General features: G+C 42.8%; 1 long non-coding RNA gene across 1 annotated transcript; it reads left to right on the top strand.

Moving 5' to 3' along the window:
* Positions 1-2,444: 2,444 nt before the first annotated feature.
* LOC129653389 (uncharacterized) lies at positions 2,445-19,697 on the top strand. The gene is made up of 4 exons (XR_008715094.1): positions 2,445-2,640; positions 4,417-4,566; positions 16,374-16,832; positions 18,057-19,697. It is a non-coding gene; the product is annotated as an uncharacterized LOC129653389 (long non-coding RNA).
* The last annotated feature ends 208 nt before the right edge of the window (positions 19,698-19,905 follow it).

Genomic DNA, 19,905 nt, shown 5'->3' with positions numbered 1-19,905 from the left:
CTTCTCCTTGGGGACTCCTAGACTTCTTATCAACCTGCCTAGGAAATGACTCTCTCATCCTCCTGTCTTCAATCTTTCCCAGCATCAGGGTCTTTTCAAATGAGTCAGTTCATCGTATCAGGTGGCCAAAGTATTGGAGTTTCAGCTTCAGCATCAGTCCTTCCAATGAATATTCAGGACTGATTTCCTTTAGGATGGACTGGTTGGATCTCCTTGCAATCCAAGGCATTCAAGAGTCTTTTCCAACACCACAGTTCAAAAGCATCAATTCTTTCATGCTCAGCTTTCTTTACAGTCTAAATCTCACATCCATACATGACTACTGAAAAAACCATAGCTTTGACTAGATGGACCTGTGTTGGCAAAGTAATGTCTCTGCTTTTTAATATGCTGTCTAGGTTGGTCATAGCTTTTCTTCCAAGGAGCAACTGTCATTTAATTTCCTGGCTGCAGTCACCATCTGCAGTGATTTTGGAGCCCAAGAACATAAAGTCTCTCACTGTTTCCATTGTTTCCCCATCTATTTGCCATGAAGTGATGGGACCAGATACTGTGAATGTTTTCTGAATGTTGAGTTTTAAGCCAACTTTTTCACTCTCCTCTTTCACTTTCATCAAGAGGCTCTTTAGTTCTTCTTTGCTTTCTGCCATAAGGGTGGTGTCATATGCATATCTGAGGTTATTGATATTTCTCCCAGCAATCTTGATTCCAGCTTGTGCTTCATCCAGCCCAGCATTTCTCATGATGTACTCTGCATATAAGTTAAATAAGCAGGGTGACAATATACAGCCTTGACGTACTCCTTTCCTGATTTGGAACAAGTCTGTTGTTCCATGTCCAGTTCTAACTGTTGCTTCTTGACCTGAATACAGATTTCTCAGGAGGCAGGTCAGGTGGTCTGGTATTCCCATCTCTTGAAGAATTTTCCACAGTTTGTTGTCATCCAGACAGTCAAAGGCTTTGGCATAGTCAATAATGCAGACATATATGCTTTTCTGGAACTCTTGCTTTTTCGATGATCCAATGGATGTTGGCAATTTGATTTCTGGTTCCTCTGCCTTTTCTAGATCCAGCTTGAACATCTGGAAGTTCACGGTTCACATATTGCTGAAGCCTGGCTTGGAGAATTTTTAGTATTACTTTGCTAGCGTGTGAGATGAGTGCAATTGTGCAGTAGTTTGAGCATTCTTTGGCTTTGCCTTTCTTTGGGATCAGAATGAAAACTGACCTTTTCTAGTCCTGTGGCTACTGTTGAGTTTTCCAAATTTGTTGGCATATTGAGTGCAGCATCATCTTTTAGAATTTGATATAGCTCAACTGGAATTCCATCACCTCCACTAGCTTTGTTTGTAGTGATGCTTCCTAAGGTACACTTGACTTCACATTCGAGGATGCCTGGCTCTAGGTGAGTGATCACACCATCGTGATTATCTGGATCATGAAGATCTTTTTTGTATAGTTCTTCTGTGTATTCTTGCCACCTCTTCTTAATATCTTCTGCTTCTGTTAGCTCCATACCATTTCTGTCCTTTATTGCACCCAGTTTTGCATAAAATGTTCCCTTGGTATCTCTACTTTTCTTGAAGATATCTCTAGTCTTTCCCATTCTATTGTTTTCCTCTATTTCTTTGCATTGATCACTGAGGAAGGCTTTCTTATCTCTCCTTGCTATTCTTTGGAACTCTGCATTCAAATGGGTATATCTTTCCTTTTTTTCTTTGCCTTTAGCTTCTCTTTTTCTCAGCTATTTGTAAGGTCTTCTCAGCCAACCATTCTGCCTTTTTGCGCTTCTTTTTCTCGGGGATGGTCTTGTTCACTGCTTCCTGTACAATGTCACAAACCTCTGTCCACAGTCCTTCAGGCTCTATCAGATCTCGTCCCTTGAATCTGTTTGTCACTTCCACTGTATAAGGGATTTGATTTAGGTCATACCTAAATCATGCATATACAGTGGATCCTCTGTAGGTCCCGCTCTAGGGACCCTCTAGGTCCCACTCATGGACTCCATATTTGAAAATTTACCTACTCACTAAAATTTGCTATCCAGTAATCAATACTGTAGCACTCTCACAGTCATCCCTAAACACACACATAGCTGTGCAAAACCTGGATCTCCTTGATCTTGAGAGAGTCATTTCCTAGGCAGGTTGATAAGGAGTCTAGGGGTCCCCAAGGAGAGAGGGGTCTGGAATTCTCAAGGAGGAAGAAAGAACAAACTTTTTTTTCTTTCTCTACATTCCTTAGGATTATATAACAATAATGTATCCTGCCTGAGGACAGTCTCTGGATTAAGGACTGTCTTTGGATTAAACCTTCTGGCTAATTCTGTTATCTTAAAATGTAAATTATGGGAGTAGGTCTGATGAGGTCTTTACAACCTCCAGACATTCTTTGGATTCATTGGAGAGTATATAACTTCATTGTTAACACTAGCAACCGGTACTCTTTCTGCCCCCTTCTGACGCCTGTGTCAGAAGCTTTCTCTATCTCCTTTATACTTTAATAAAACTTTATTACACAAAAGCTCTGAGCGATCAAGCCTCATCTCTGGCCCTGGATTGAATTCTCCTCCGGGGGCTAAGAATCCCGGTGTCTTCGCGTGATTCAACAACAACCTTTCAATCTGCACCACCAGCTAAGGTAGAGCACAGCTCTCTCTCTGCCTTCTTGTTTCAGCTATCATAAGTGTGCCATTTTCCTCATATTTTTAGGGTCACATGCGGTGTTTCTTGCATTTTGGGGCTTTGCATTGATTTCACTGTTTAAAATGCCCATCAAGTTTCATGCTAAAGTACCATCTGGTGTTCCTAGACAGCAAGCAGGCTGTGATGTGCCTTACGTGTGTTAGATCAACCTTAAGAATGAATTATAGTGCTGTCAACTGTGAGTTCAACATCAATGAATCAACAACATATTTTGTGTCTCTAAATTGAAACACTCTAAAAAAAAAAACTATACATTGGTTGGTTGACAAAAATGCCGTGACCAGAGGCTGTGGTCACAGAGCCTCTGTATTTCCTTTAAAAGCCATGACTCAGTATTTGCTAATTCAATGTTCAGGGCACTTTATAGAATATAACTACCCAAATACCAAGAATCAAATACGTATATATTGAAAGCATATTACTATTTCTATAGGTATATTGGGCTTCCCAAGTGGCTCAGTGGTAAAGAATCCGCCTGCCAATACAGGAGATGTGGGTTCAATCCCAGGTCAGGAAGATCCCCTAGAGAAGGAAATGGTAACCCACTCCAGTAGTCTTGCCTGGAAAAATCCCATGGACAGAGGAGCCTGGCTGGCTATAGTCCATGGGGTTGCATGGGGTCATGTCTGACTCAGTGACTAAACAACAACAGGTATATTATTATAAATTACCTTCAACATACAGCAACTCAGAGCCTATTTGAAGTCCACTGGTGTGGCTCAGCCTACTGATATGTTACCCTGGCAATGGAATATTATGATGTGTGCCATTCTGGCTTTGTTCTAGTCATAGAATCCTGGTTAAAAGAAGTTTTAAAGTCAGAGAGACCATTTAGTTATCAGACATATGTCCTTGAATAAATTACTCAATCTCTCTTAATACCAGTTTCTCCATCTGTAAAATAGGACAAAGATATCTATATCATGAAGCTGCGTTTGTGTGTATGTGGTCGAAAGAGAGAGGAGCTGGAACTGTTAAAAAACAAAAACCCTAAATGGCATCACTTGTGCTAAAGCCCATGATGCCAAACCTACATTTAATCCCTAATATAATTGCAGCTTCCACCCCTACCAGAAATGCAATTTTAATCAACTTGTCTGGAATTTTCAATAAAGTGAACTGCCACGGGAGTCCTCTCCATCCCCCAGAGGAAGAAAAGATAACCTTTGCTTTTCTCTCCCCTCATTCCCCTGATCTAAAGCAACTTTATTTTTTTTTTCCTTTTGCTAATAGCTCCCTTTCCCACCTTCCTTCCTATAAAAGCCTTCCATTTTGTACAACCCCCCAAGTGCCCTTCTAGTTGCTAGATGGAATGCCTCCCAGTTCGTGAATTGCCTAATAAAGCCAATTTCATTTGCAAATTTTTTCAGCTAAATTTTGTTTTTTTAACAGAGTTAAATGAGATATGCATATAAAGCTCTTTTTTGAGCACCTACTCTGGGTCTGTTGCTGTTCTGTGCACTGAGGGCAAATAGATACCTGCCCCCAAGGAGCTTAAGGTTTAATGGTTTGTGGTAAATCAGATCAGATCAGATCAGTCGCTCAGTCGTGTCCGACTCTTTGCGACCCCATGAATCGCAGCACGCCAGGCCTCCCTGTCCATCACCAACTCCTGGAATTCACTCAGACTCACGTCCATCGAGTCAGTGATGCCATCCAGCCATCTCATCCTCTGTTGTCCCCTTCTCCTCTTGCCCCCAATCCCTCCCAGCATCAGGGTCTTTTCCAATGAATCAACTCTTCGCATGAGGTGGCCAAAGTACTGGAGTTTCAGCTTTAGCATCATTCCTTCCAAAGAAATCCCAGGGCTGATCTCCTTCAGAATGGACTGGTTGGATCTCCTTGCAGTCCAAGGTTTGTGGTAAGTACTTAGTAAATTGTTGCTATTTTTTTATTGATTTTATTAAAACTTCATGTTTCACTTGGGTAATTATTTTATTTGTATGCTTTTTTTCTCAGAAGAGGAAGTCTCCAGCTTCTTTTAAAAAAAAAAAGAAAAAAAACCTTCAGAAATACATTTCAGAAATACAAAAGTCATAATTTCTTTTTTTTTCTGTTTTATTTAATTGAAGTATAGTTGATTCACAATATTGTGCCAATCTCTGCTGTACAGCAAAGTGACTCAGTTATATACACACATTCTTTATGGTTTATTACAGGGTATTGAACATAATTCCTGTGCTATGCATTAAGACCTTGTTGTTTATCCATTTGAAAGACAGAAGGTTGTATCTACCAACTCCACACTCCCAGTCCATCCCTCTCCCTCAACCCCAATCCCTTTGGCAACCACAAGTCTGATCTCTATGAGTCTGTTGCTGTTTTGTAAATGGTTCATTTGTGCCATGTTTTAGAGCCCATGAATAAGTGATATCATATGGTATTTATCTTTCTGACTTTCTCCACTTAGTATGATAATCTCCAGTTGCATTCATGTTGCTGCAAATAGCATTATTTTGTTCTTTTTTGTGGCCAGCAGTATTCCATTGTATGTATGTGCCACATCTTCTTTACCCGTCCATCTGTCAGTGGACATTTAAGGTGTTTCCATGTTTTGGTTATTATGAGCAGAGCTGCTATGAACGTAGTTGTGCATTGTCAGGAAGCATTTAACAGGAGGCTTCCTGTGTGCTGTTTCGGATCTGTCAGGAATCCTCTGTTCCTTATTAATTCCTGAATATTCAGGAATTCGGAGGAGAGGCAAGCCTCTCCCGGGGCTGCCGGATCCAGGCATTTCCTTCGTTATTTTTTCAATAAGGTGATAAGTACCCTCTTCCTTCCTGTGAACCATAGGGTAAAAGTGATTGTTTACAACTCTCTCTCTAATATGGATCGCCTATGTATTGTAAGTCTGGAATTTTAATCTTTATCTTTGTTGAGAATAACTACCTTGTAAGACAGTATATATGCCCACACCATGTTGATTAAAACACCTTTGCTCCATCAGAGCTTTGGTCCCCGTGTCTTGCTTTCTTTCTCTCTCTCTCTCTAAGGCTGATTTTCTGGAGCACAGAGACCCATCGTGCTCACTCTCTTGCCCAGGCTTCTAAGAGCCTCTCGAGAAGGCGCACTGTGCTTTCAACCCCCTCGAGAGGGCACCAGGTATCTTCGTGAGCGACGCAAGCCCTGTGTCAAAGGACTTTATTGGTTTTTTGCGTAAACCAAGGAATATCAGCCACTCTTTCTCTCTCTTTACTTTCTTATCATCGACTCCGGGCCACCAGGTTCTGGTTCATTAAAGGACCTCAACAGTGCATGTATCTTTCTGAATCGCAGTTTTGTCCAGGTATATTCCTAGGAGTGGATTGCTGGATTATGCGGTAATTCTATTTGGTTTTCTGAAGAACCTCCGCACTGTTTTCCGCAGGCAGCACCAGCATTGTAGGAGGGCTCCCTTTCCTCCACACCCTTTCCAGCATTTGTTACTTGCAGGCCAAAAGCCATCATTTCTTCACCCGTTTACAGAAATTAGTGATAGAAGAAAGACTGGTGTTGAAGAAACCAGTTCACAATGCTAGAGAAATTAATTCCTTAAAGAACTCTATCAAGGGTCAGCAAAAGAAACTAAATCACCTAACTCTAATGAGATTAGAGTACAAAAGTCATTAAGACCAACACAGGGCAATTGCTAAAGATAAGAAAGTGGGTTTTTTTTTTTTCATTTTTTTTTAAAACAAAGCTCCCAGATATGCAAAAGACTTATCAAGAGATCTCACCAGTTGGGCACAATCCTGGTACCTGAGGGTAGGGGCTATATTCAAATCCTCCATTCTCAGACTGCAATTTGGAGGAAGATGTCTACGTCTTTGAACTTCAGCTTCCTTAGCTGTTAAGTGGGGTGGATGTCAGTATTGTGATGATTAAACAACAGATGAAAGGACTTATAAACTATAAAGTACAATCCAAGCATCATGAGTTCTAAAATGTATAATAGATTAGATTTTTAATTCATAAAGTTACGTATGCTCTGCCCATGAGTAACATTCTATCTACAACACAGTTATTTGTAACATAAGAAACCCAAGTGGGGACTTCCCTGATGGTACAGTGGATAGGAATCCCCTTGCCAATGCAGGGGACATGGGTTCCATCCCAGGTCTGGGAAGATTACACATGCCCCAAGGGCAACTGAAGCCCACATGGGTAACTTCTGAACCCCACACGCCCTAGTCTGTGCTCCTGCAACAGGAGAAGCCACCACAATGAGAAGCTCATGCACCACAACAAAAAAACAGCAACCCCCCACCCCTCCTCCCTGGCTCATGTCAACTAGAGAAACCCTGTGCATATCAATGAGGACCCAGCACAATGAAAAATAATTTTTTTTTTTAAAGGAAAGAAACCCAATTGAAATAATTTTTTTTTTCCGCTGTACCACGTGACATGTGGATTCTTAGTTCCCCAGCCAGGGATCGAACTTGCATCCCCTGCATTGGAAGACAGGTTCTTAACCACTGGATCACCAGGGAAGTCCCTGAAATAATTCTTAAGCCAACACATTTTCCTTGCTCAAAGATTACTCTCCCAGCAAGTTTCAGGCTATATTCTAGAGTATCCCATTTTTATTTTCTTAGACTTGCTAGGGTTTGCTGCCCTCTTTGGCAACCCACTCCAGTACTCTTGCCTGGAAAATCCCATGGACAGAGGGGCCTGGTGGGCTGCAGTCCATGGGGTCGCTAGGAGTCAGACACGACTGAGCGACTTCACTTTCACTTTTCACTTTCATGCATTGGAGAAGGAAATGGCAACCCACTCCAGTGTTCTTGCCTGGAGAATCCCAGGGACGGGGGGGCGCCTGGTGGGCTGCCATCTCTGGGGTCGCACAGAGTCGATTTGCTGAGGCTATTACCTGAAGGCGGTAAAAGTGCATTACCATGACGTTTCAGGTCCTCTTGCAGAGTCCTTTGAGTATTTGTGGTTTGACTCAGTTTATGGTGTGACTGGGTAAGGATGTGCATAAGATCCACCTCCTTAATGGCCTCTTGACTCCATTTAAAAACTCCTTGACATAAGAGTCGGACACGACTGAGTGACTGAACTGAACTGAACTGACATAAGTAAATGCATTTTATTTCACATTTCATATTTTCCCCTTTTCATCCAGATTTGTCTCTGAAAGCATCACTGACTTCTAGACCTGCTTTGTCTCACATCACTGGGATGAACTTCTCCCAGAAAATTAGATCTCATGCCAGGGGAATTTTTTAATTTCTGCTGGCTATTTCAGAGAGTCAGTGTGATAAGGATTAAGCCACATCTGACTAATAGGGAAGTACTCAGGAAAAGACTTAGGCAATTTCATCACCCAGAAATTTCATTGTTACTTGAATGTTTAAGTGAATAAACCTTCAGTTCAGTTCAGTTGTTCAGTCATGTCCGACTCTTTGCACATCAGGGTCTTTTCCAATGAGTTAGTTCTTCACATCAGGTGGCCAAAGTATTGGAGCTTCAGCTTCAGCATCAGTCCTTCCAATGATTGATTTCCTTTAGTATTGACTGGTTGGATCTCCTTGCAGTCCAAGGCACTCTCAAGAGTCTTCTCTAACACCACAGTTCAAAAGCATAAATCCTTTGGCACTCAGCTTTCTTTATGGTCCAACTTTCACATCCATACATGACTACTGGAAAAACCATAGCTTTGACTAGATGGACCTTTGTTGGCAAAGTAATGTCTCTGTTTTTTTAATATGCTGTCTAGCTTGGTCATAGCTTTTCTTCCAAGGAGCAAGCGTCATCTAATTTCATGGCTGCAGTCACCTTCTGCAGTGATTTTGGAGTCCAAGAAAACAGTCTCTCACTGTTTCCATTGTTTCCGCATCTATTTGCCTTAAAGTGATGGGACCAGATGCCATTAGCCTTACCATCATTTCAATCCATTGAGAGACCACAGTCTTGGTATCTGTAGAAGCTTTGCAGCAGGTCTGAGTGAGGAGCAGCGTAAGTCTAACTACAAGCACACATAGCAAAATTCTAATAATCATAAATAATATTTGAAGTCCTGATCTTATCTAAGTGCCCAGAGCTGAAGACAGCCAGCTGAAAACGTTGATAGGGAACAAAGAAGCTTTGTGCTATTTTTCTAATGTTTCAAGTTCTACTTCAGATTCACCAGAAAGTTTGTGTGTGTGTGTGTGTGTGTGTGTGTGTGTGTATGTTTTTAATATTTATTTATTTGGCTGCACCAGGTCTTAGGTGTGGCCCTTGGGATCTTTACTTGAGGCATGTGAACTCTTAGTTGTGGCTGTGGGACCTAGTTCCCTGACCAGGGATCAAACCCGGGCCTCCTGCGTTGGGAGCATGGTGTCTTAGCCACTGGACTACCAGGGAAGTTCCGAAATTCACTGCCAGTGTTAATCTAGGTGCAGCAGAAGGTGTTGGCTAGGGCATTCTATCAACGGCTGCCCCATGCTGCAAGGAGATAATGAAGCCCTATTTGATTATCTAATACAACCCTCACTGGGGAGCCAGGGATTCCCATTGTTGTTGGGCCAAACCTCAAGTGGTAGATTTTGTTAATTTAGCTGTGGTCCAACAGGTCAGTATGGACTGCACCAGTTCAAGGAACAAATCCTTTCACATGGCAATCAATGGAGAGTATGTGAGGGTATAAAAAGTGGGCAGCCGAGTCTCATCTCGACCAATGAGATTTTGGCTGGATTTCTTTCTCTAACAAGAACTTAAAGTTAAGTGAAATGCTATGGTATAAAAAGGCATTATCCTGTCACATACCAGCTGTGTAAACATTCATAAGTCCATGGTTCTCCTTTGTAATCACATACAAAGGTGGACCTTGAAGGAGAACATAGTCTCCAGTCAAAAGTGTGATTGTTCACGTTTCCATTGACAGGTTATGAACTTAGGGATACATTCTAGCCACGGATCATGCAGCCATTACAGCCTATTAAGGGGCCAGCCAAAAACCATCTGGCCCCGGTGCAGCAAAATGCTTAACACAGACTTGTGAGGTCACATTTCTTACAAATTTTGGTCAGCCATTTGCTTCTCGACAGAGGTAAAAGAAAAAAGAAGATCCAAGCAGGTGAAATGTTTAGAGGAACAGGACTTTAGAGAAATGTTTTGTAACAGTGTTAAACAGAAACAGAGTAGAGATCATGATCTTATCATTTTACCCTGTAGACAACTTTTACCTCGACAGAGGTAAAAGAAAAAAGAAGATCCAAGCAGGTGAAATGTTAAAGGAACAGGACTTTAGAGAAATGTTTTGTAACAGTGTCAAACAGAAACAGAGTAGAGACCATGATCTTATCGTTTTACCCTGTAGACAACTTTAAGGGCTAAATGCTTAAAATCTACCAGACCAAGGAAAAATTGGTGATAAGGTGTATAACTAGGCTTCCCTTGTGGCTCGGATGGTGAAGAATCTGCCTGCAAAGCAAGAGACCCAAGTTCAACTCCTGTGTTGAGAAGATCCCCTGGAGAAGAGAATGGCAACCCACTCCAGCATTCTTACCTGGAGAATTCCATGGACAGAGGAGCCTGATGGGATGCAGTCCATTGTGTCCGACTGTGTTGGACACGACTGAGAGACTAACTTTTCACTTTAGTGTGTGTGTATATACCAGCCTGCTTCTGAATATTGGGAAAGCTGTGAGCATCAGACATTATCTGCTTCACTTTCTAGTTAACTTCCAACATGACTAAGTGACTAACACACATAAGTAGACTGTCCTTAAATCTGGAAGATTGAGGTCATGGAAACATATCCCACCCTCAGAGAGAAGTCCTCCAGCCTCTATAGTTTGAGAATAGATCACTAGAAGAATATCTCCTCATTTGCCAGAAAAGTGCCCTCGAGGAAGGTAAAAAAAATTCAACATTAAACAAATTCCAACAAAATGCTGACTGGTCATCATCTTGGACATAGTAAAGTCACTAAGTGATATTCTGAGACCACCAGCCAACTGAACAGGCCTTCTTTAGCAAGGATATTGAAGTAGTATCATTAAACTCAGTAAATTTATCAGTACAGTAGAGCAGCTCTTTTATGAAAAGGCTCAGTAATGAGGTTAGAGTAGTGTGTATGTCCCTGGAGAAGGAAATGGCAACCCACTCCAGTATTCTTGGTTGAAGAATCCATGAACAGAGGAGCCTGGTGGGCTATAGTCCATGGCATCACAAAGAGTCGGACATGACTGAGAGACTAACTTTTCACTTTAGTGTGTGTGTATATACCAGCCTGCTTCTGAATTTTGGGAAAGCTGTGAGCATCAGACATTATCTGCTTCACTTTCTAGTTAATTTTCATTTTATTTCTCCAGTCACTTCACAAGTCCAGTTGGGCACTGGAGCCTTTGTAAGTTGAGAAACACGGGAATTCCCAGTGGTTAGGACTCCACACTTCCAATGCTGGGGCCCGGGTTCAATACCTGATTGGTGAACTGGGATTCCCACAAGGTGTGTGGTGCACCCAAAAAGAAGAGAAACATGAATCCAAAAATTTGCACCTTCCAGCGTTGTAGGACAAGACTTAGTTGAGAGTGCCTGTTATGGTTCTTTTCACCTAGGATGTAAAGAATCTTTAAAAAAATTTTTTTTAATTAAAAAAATAATCTTTTTGAAGATGTTATTTCCAGTAGACGAAACCACCTGCTTATAGAATACGATGTGTGTAGTCTCGTCTCTGAGGAGCACCCTGTGGACAGATTGTGCTATGAGGGCATGTTTTTTATCTAAGGCTCTGATTAGTCCATTGCAATAATGAAGCATGTCTCCTTTAATTAGTTGAATATATCGAGAGCAGAGAGAGACAATGATTTCAAGTGGTGACAGACTGCTTCCCAAAGGAAGTATAGAGTAGGCCAGACCCCACAGACTTGCTTCATAATATGGCCAGTGGAATGTATTCCCTGGTCACCATGCAGTTCTGAGAGCACAGCCCATGTAGGTGTAACCTTTTCTCTTTTTTTAAAAACTATGTACTCATTTATTTTTGGTTGCCCTGCGTCTTTGTTGCTGCACTTGGGCTTTCTCCAGTTTCAGAAAGCGAAGCAGGGGCTCTCTCTAGCTGTGAATGGCCTTCTCATGGCGGTGGCTTCTCTTGTTGTGGAGCACGGGCTCTGGGCATGCGGGCTTCGGTAGTTATGGTGCACCAGGCTTGTTGCTCCGAGGCAGTGGACTCTTTCCAGACCAGGGATCGAACCCATGTTCTCTACATTGGCAGGTGGATTCTTATCACCGTACCACTGGAGAAGTGCCTAACCTTTTCTAACAATATTTCTACATTCTTCAATCTAATGAGGAAACATACATATCATAACAAGCACAAATTTATAGCCTTGGGAAGGAGACAACTGAATTAAATCCTTTTGCCATATCTTAAAAGGCCCTTTGTGGTGGTGGTGGTTTAGTTGCTAAGTAGTGTCCGACTCTTGCCACGCCACGGACCACCAGGCTCCTCTCTCCATGGGATTTCCCAGGCAAGAATATTGGAGTGGTTGCTATTTCCTACTCCAGAGGATCTTCCAGACCCAGAATCAAACCCATGAGCCTATATCTCCTGCATTTCAGGCAGATTCTTTAACCCTGAGCCACTGGGGAGCAAATCAAACACATCCAGGGACAGTTTGGATAGTTTTCCTGTTTTTTTTTAAGGATGTACAGCACAAGCTAATTGTGCCTCCTTAGAGGCCTTAAAAATATTTCCTGGGTCTTCCCTGGTGATGCAGTAGATAAGAATCTGCCTCCCAATGCATGGGACACAATTTCAATCTTTGGTCCGGGAAGACCCCATATGCTGCAGAGCAATTAAGCCTGTGCTTCACAACTAAAGAGCCTGTGCTCTAGAGCCCGAGTGCTGTAACTACTGAAGCCCACGTGCCTAGAGCCTGTGCTCTGCATTAAGAGAAGCCACAGAAGTGAGAAGCCCTCCCACTGCAACAAAGAGTAGCCCCTGCCTGCCAAAATTAGAGAAAGTCCACACAGAACGCAACAAAGACATGGCACAACCAACAGTAAATAAATAAAACAATCAATTAATCAAAAAAAAATTCCCTAACAGTACTGTCTCATTTATCACAGCCCAGTGGATCATCTGATGAGTCATTGCCATCAGGAGTCTTTACATGGACTCTGGCAAGACAGGTCTTCTTTGAGGGCCATACCATAGATTAGTTAATGGGCTAAAAATATAGCTATTATCAGCCCAATAAAACCTTTATGCACTGCCTTCAATTGGGCTTCTTTGATCACTTCCATTAGATCCTCTTTGAGAATGTAGACAAAATTTAATAAAACCTTTCAGGTTGGGTGGCTCCTAAGGTGGCTGTTCTCGCAGCCTGATCAACCAGATTATTTCCTTTGGTTTCATTTGAATTTAATTTGAATGTCCAAGCACCTTCATGATGACCAGGACAGAGAGAAGTTGGATTGATTCCAACAAATCATTCACCCAATTTCCATTCTTAATCTGGTTTCCTGGAATCTTTGTTTCCAAAGTGCCAAAGTTAGAAACTACCACAAAGTGACTGTATAGATATTCACAGTTTTACCTTCTTTTTGGATGTGCAAACTCAGTTAAAGCACAGAGCCCTGCGTGCTGGGCTGAAGTACCAGTGGTTACTGGAGCTTATTCAGTTACTTCAAAGGAGGAAGTGATTGCGTACAATGTTTTCCTTTGCCATTGTTCATATAAGAAACATCAGTAAACTTAAGTAAACTTAAATTTCAGTGTTAGCTAGGTATTTCTTGTAAGTCAGCTCCAAAGATTAATAACTGATCAGTCAGGGTTAGACAGTCATGAGGAGTTTGGTCAGCAGGTAAAAGGAGAAGGTTTGTAGGGTTAAGGTTGTGGTGCTGGGAAAGGGTTTCGTGAGACGTTAGTAACAGCATTTCATGTGAGGTAATATGGCTTACAGAAAGGCATTGAGTGTGATAAGAACTGAGCAAAGTTCCTTCTGCTCAGGGAACATAGATGATGAGTGGACAGCCCATAACCATTTCCTGAGTTGATTTTGTAAAGCTGCTTTTGAAATAGCTCTCAGGCATGGGGGAAGACCTCTGGCTAACAAGGTCTAATTATTGACTGCAATGACCAAGGACTCAGTGTAGACCTTTGTGCCTTTTTGTAAACACTCCTAAGGCATTCCCCTCCCTTTCCTACACAAAGAAGGGGAAAAGGAAGCTGGTAACTGCTGCTGCTAAGTCGCTTCAGCCGTGTCCAACTCTGTGCGACCCCAGAGATGGCAGCCCACCAGGTTCCCCCGTCCGTGGGATTCTCCAGGCAAGAACACTGGAGTGGGTTGCCATTTCCTTCTCCAATGCATGAAAATGAAAAGTGAAATTGAAGTTGCTCAGTCGTGTCCAACTCCTAACAACCCCATGGACTGCAGCCTACCAGGCTCCTCTGTCCATGGGATTTGCCAGGCAAGAGTACTGGAGTGGGTTGCCACTGCCTTCTCTGAAGCTTGTAACTAGGAAGACCTAAAGCAGATGCTCTGAGGACTTCCCTGGTGGTACAGTGGATAAGAATCTGCCTGCCAATTCAGGGAACATGGGTTCGATCCCTGGTACGGGAAGATTCCACATGCATCAGAGCAATTAAGCCCATGCACTACAACTACTGAATCTGCTCTCTAGAGCCCAAGAGCCACAACTCCTAGAGCCCGCATGCTCTAGGGCCCTTGAGCCACAGCTAATGAGCCCCTGTAACCTAACTACTGAGCCCAAGGGCTACAACCACTGAAGCCTCTGAGCCTAGAGCCTGTGCCTCAAAACAAGAAAAGCCACCGAAATGAGAAGCCTGTGCACCGCAAAGAAGAGTAGCCCCTGCTTACTGCAACTAGAGAAAGTCCAGAACAACCAAAAATAAAGTAAATACATAAATAATTTTTAAAAATAAAGCAGGTGGTTTGAGAAGTTTGATTTTCAGGATCTGGAGAGTCATAAAGGTGTTTTCTTCCCAATTTAAAGGATCTAGTCTTTCAGCTTTGAGCAATGTATAAAGAGAATAGGCTATTAAGGAAAAATAAGGTATCCAGTTCCCATTAGTATCCAGCCAGACTCCAAAATCCTTGGTGTTGTCTTTTGGTCTGTGGCTACTGGAAATTTAAGACACTGAATCCTATTAGGGTCTAAAAGGAGTCCTTATCTGAGATCAGGTATCCTAGGTATTTGGAGAAGGCAATGGCACCCCACTCCAGTACTCTTGCCTGGCAAATCCCATGGACAGAGGAGCCTGGTAGGCTGCAGTCCATGGGGTTGCTAGGAGTCGGACACGACTGAGTGACTTCACGTTCACTTTCATGCATTGGAGAAGGAAATGGCAACCCACTCCAGTGTTCTTGCCTAGAGGATTCCAGGGACGGGGGAGTCTGGTGGGCTGCTGTCTATGGGGTTGCACAGAGTTGGACATGACTGAAGGGACTTAGCAGCAGCAGCAGCAGCAGCATCCTAGGTATTTGACCAGCATTTGAACAACTTGTAATTTCTCTTTAGAAACCTAATGAACTATAATTGCTAATGGCTTGAGGAGACTGATGGCATTTTGCTTACTTGTTTCCCTAGAAAAGGAAGAGAAGAAGCTTATCAACATGTTGTAAGAGGGTAGATAGATAGACCCTTGTGGAAAAAAATGACATCTACTAAATCACTGTTTAGGATCTGTGAAAAGTAGGAAGGGCTTTCAGTCTAGCTAGGTGTATTGTTGTTCTTCCCACATGAAAGCAAATAAAAATTGACTTTCAGAATCCACAGGGATGCTGCAAAAGGCACCACATAGGTCTTCTATGGTGAAAAATTTACCCTCTCTAGGTACTGTCATTAAAAGGGTATGAGAGTTAGGGGCAGTCAAATGATGAGGGATAATGATGTTCTAAATAGCCCTCGAATCTTGGATGAATCTCTATCCTCTTCCTTGGATTTCTTCATAGGGAAAATGGATGTAAAACAAGGGCTGGTGCAGGGACTGTGGGGTCTTGTGTCTTATATTCCCTTGTGATTGAAGTGAAGCGAAGAGAAAGTTGCTCAGTCGTGTCCAACTCTTTGCAACCCCTTGGATTATACAGTCCATGGAATTCTCCAGGCCAGAATACTGGAGTGGGTAGCCGTTCCCTTCTCCAGGGGATCTTCCCAACCCAAGGATCTAACCCAGGTCTCCTGCATTGCAGGCAGGTTCTTTACCAGCTGAGCCTCGAGGGAAATTCCTGCCCAGGCCTCAGGAGTTAAAGGATATTGATTAATGTTTGGAAGAAGTTTACCAGGATCAATTTGAATTTGAATTGGGGGAGCTGGATGAATCCATGCAATGTCAGTTGTAGATTTTGCCCAGCATTTCTCAGGGACTTCTTTGAGGAGTTTTAACTTTCTGTTCTTTCAAGCTTGTCCTAAGGGCAAAAACTGCTAATAATAGAACTGAGGAGCTGGAGTGCCATGAGTTGTCCAGGGAGCTGAATCAATCTCGAGAATAATCTCCCATTTTGAGAAGAAGAGATGACAATGTGATATTGTTGCAGTAAAATGGAAGAAAAGAGGAATGAGGCTTTTTTCTTTCCCTTTCCTGAGAACAAAGAAGATAAAGAGAATAGTGAGCAGGCCTGAACACTCCTAGTTTTTTTTTTTAACTGCTCCTAACTGCATATCTGTAACTAAGTTTGCTTTTCTGCCCTCTAACTGCAGGATCTACACTTTGCACCTATTTCCCTTTGACTCTAGGCTAAATACATCTTGTATCTGGTGTTTACCCTTACAACACCCTTCGCCTTGTAGTTAGATATCAAAAAGAAGGCCGCAGAACTACTGAACTGCCAGACTCACAGGATTACTGATGCCAGTCTATGACTGTCTTTGTAAAGGGCAGGAGGAAGAAATCAAGATCCAAACACTTTTGTTCCTCATCACCGACTCCTGACTGCGAGCCCTCGTCTTACATAAGCCCCCAGACTCCTTGTGGAGACAGGAGAGGGGGAGGAACAGTTCCTGCCGCACGAGCCTACTGTGTTTCCCCTCTCCACCAGCTGAGAAATAAAGCCACCTTTCTATTCCCTCCAAACTCTGCTTCTGCACTTTTTATTCGGCTTCAGTGAGCAGAAAAAGCCAAGATTTTGCCCAGCAACAATATTTCTCTAAAAAGGTCTCTTTCTGGGAAGTTGACAGGAGCAGAACTGACCAGAGGTAAGGAATGATTGTCCTGGAGGGAGCCCAATTGGAAAGGGAAGGGAGTGGACTTGTAAACTATGGAGGGTTTTCAGGATATTCTCATCATTTGAATTATCTCAGTGCTCGGAGAAAAGGGTTGTTTGAGATTGGTGGGGTTGAGCACAGAAAGTGTGGCTCCAGTGTCAGTGAAGACAAGAAGGAGCTCACTTCCAATCATAAGTGAATTGTCACCCAGTTTGTTCTTGGAGCAAGCACAGTCCATAAGAAGAACTAAAGGCTTAACTTGGGACGATTGTTTAAAGTGTTTTAGTTTAAGGCAATCCTTTTTCCAATGGTCAGGCTTCTTATTCAAATGGCAGACATTTTTAGAGTTTGAAGGCTTTTGATTTAGTTTGTTGAAGCCTCTGGGAGGAGTCTGATAGCTGTTGAACCAGTAAATTTATGATTTTAGTGGTCTTTAGTTTATTTGAATTGTGAATGAAAAAAGTGAAAATGTTAGTTGCTTAGTCGTGTCCGACTCTTTGCGACCCCATGGAGCCTGCTAGGCTCCTCTATGGAATGCTCCAGGCAAGAATCCTGGAGTGTGTAGCCATTTCCTTCTCCAGGGGATCTTCCTGACCCAAGAATAGAATCTTAGTCTCCCGCATTGCAGGCAGAGTCCAATAGGTTTGCCAAATTAACCAAATCAGGAGTTGCCATGATTTCTCAATTAAGTCAGGCTCACTTTGCCCGAATTGAGATCTTCACCTGGGCCATATATGAACATGGAGTTAAAGACTCTATTATCTAAACAGAGTCTAACAATTTCAAGTCTGTTGTAATATCATGCACAGGTTTGTTAGTCCTTGAGTGCATGCTTTGATTTTATTCCAATCAACAGGTTTTAGGTTGGCCTGAGAAATGGCTTCATATAAAATTTTTCTATTTCTTGGGCTTTAGGGTTATCAGCTGGCAGGATACATTGCAGATCCTTTAAAGGAGGATTCCAGCCAGCTTTAGCCATCCAGTGTTGGGCCTGACCCCCCAACAAAACTAATAAAAGATCAGGAAACAAAGGCTCATAGGTTTGAATGACAATGTTAAATTCCTTTGTAAAATGGTGAGGGTCTACAGTTACCTCGGAAGGTTCTTTGACTATAGCTAGCAACTCTTAGTCCAAAGTATATAACGTACATTTTAAAAGGTGCCCTCATCACTAGGTTTCAATTTAAATGTACGGATTTTCTATTTATTTTTCAGCTGCGCTACACAGCTTGCGGAATCTTAGTTCTCTGCCCAGGGATGCAACCCGTGCAATGGAAGCAACCCGTGCCCCCTGCAATGGAAGCGGGGAGTCCTAACCACTGGACTGCCAGGGAATGCCCTAAACGTTGAGTTTGAATTGGTTGAATGAAAGAGATTGGAGGTGGAGGCTGAAGAAGGGGGCCTCGAGGTTTGAGGGGTTAGGTGGGAGTTCAGCAAGGGAAGAAGGAGGGAGATGGGGGTAGGTGCAGAGGACAGAGTTGAGCAGGAACAGGTGACAGAATTATAAGTCTTTTGTAATTGAGAAATCTTTTCAGAAAGTTTAGAATTTGTATCTTGGAAGGGAGTTGTTTTGCTGTATCTCACTGTTCGTTGAACCCAGGGTAGGCAAGGCACAAGCAGGGAAGCAGGAAAAAATCTCAAGGAGCTGTAGATATTTATTCTCTTCTGACTGCTAGAGCAGCCATTGCACCAGAACGTTGTATTCTCTCCTCTCGAGGTTGACCCAGCAGACGCAGCCATAATGCACCCTCAAGGGCTTTTAAGGTGGAGCTTATATACACAGAACAAAATCGGCCCCGTGGCCAAGCGGGTTCATTGTGATGCGCATGCGCAGTGCTACAAATGAGCTCAGCCATTACATAATCATTTACCAAACATGGGCCGAGAGCGTGAGGCTGTGGGGTGAGAGCATGACCACCGCCATCTTGGCTAGCTTGGTTTTTCCCTACGGATTGGGATTTCCCTGATAGCTCAGTTGGTAGAGAATCTGCCTGCAACGCAGGAGACCCCTATTCGATTCCTGGGTCGGGAAGACCCCCTGGAGAAGAGAGAGGCTACCCACTCCAGTATTCTGGCCTGGAGAATTCAAACAGACCTCAAAGAGTCAGATACCTAGGGACTCTCACTTAACAGATTGGGGATCAAAGAATTGCAGTTAACGTCACATAGATTCTGGTAGCAACCCAAACAGTGTCCTGCTGGGAAGTAAAAGTCAGGAGCTTTTAAAGGCAATGAAAGGAGGTTCGTATTACAAAGAATTTTAAGTGGAATTGGAGGCAGAAGCTAGGCTAAACAGGTTTGGGTGCAAAGGCTAACACTAGAGGGAGGGGAAAGCACAACTGAGGATTGGGACAGGTTTCAGGTGTTCTTGCAGAGTCCTGTGAATATTTGTGGTTTGGCCCAGTTCAAAAAGTCATAGTTCCATCTATGTATAAGGTTCACCTTGTTAATGGCCTCCAGGCTCCATTTTAAAACACCTTGCTATCAGTGAATTCATTTTCTTTCACATGAGAAATGCAATATTTCCTGCCATATCAGTAAACAAGGATGTCAAAGTCATCGGCAATTGCAGCCCTCCACAGTGAGCTAGTCATCCTGGAAGGAACTCAGGAAGGAGAGTAATACCTGCCATCTAGCACCCATTAGACTGCAGCCATTCCCTACAGTGAGCCCTGAGGAACTCAGGATGTGAAAAACACTAGATACTGGCCCCAAATAGCTGAGGTGCATGTCAACGGAATGGTTTCAATGAGCCCAGACTCTTGCATTCCCATACACAGAAATGAGCTAAATTCCTTAACCTGGGTTATCTGGTTTTCTTTAATTTACAAAAAATCTGCCCTTTGTTGCAAAACATCTATATAACCTGGCTCTCCCCCAACACACACACACCTCCCTACCCCTTCTCCAGGCCTTACCGCCCCCCCTCCCCCCACCTCACTGCCTTCTCAGAGTCACTCTCTCAGGATTACTTAAGATGCTACCTCTAAAAATTTCCACCAAATAAAACATAACTTTCAGGTTGCGGTATTTTTTCAGTTGATACACATTTCACAAAACCTTA

Source organism: Bubalus kerabau, chromosome 5, assembly GCF_029407905.1.
Source record: "Bubalus kerabau isolate K-KA32 ecotype Philippines breed swamp buffalo chromosome 5, PCC_UOA_SB_1v2, whole genome shotgun sequence".
NCBI lineage: Eukaryota > Metazoa > Chordata > Mammalia > Artiodactyla > Bovidae > Bubalus > Bubalus kerabau.
This window is presented reverse-complemented; position numbering and strand designations above follow the sequence as displayed.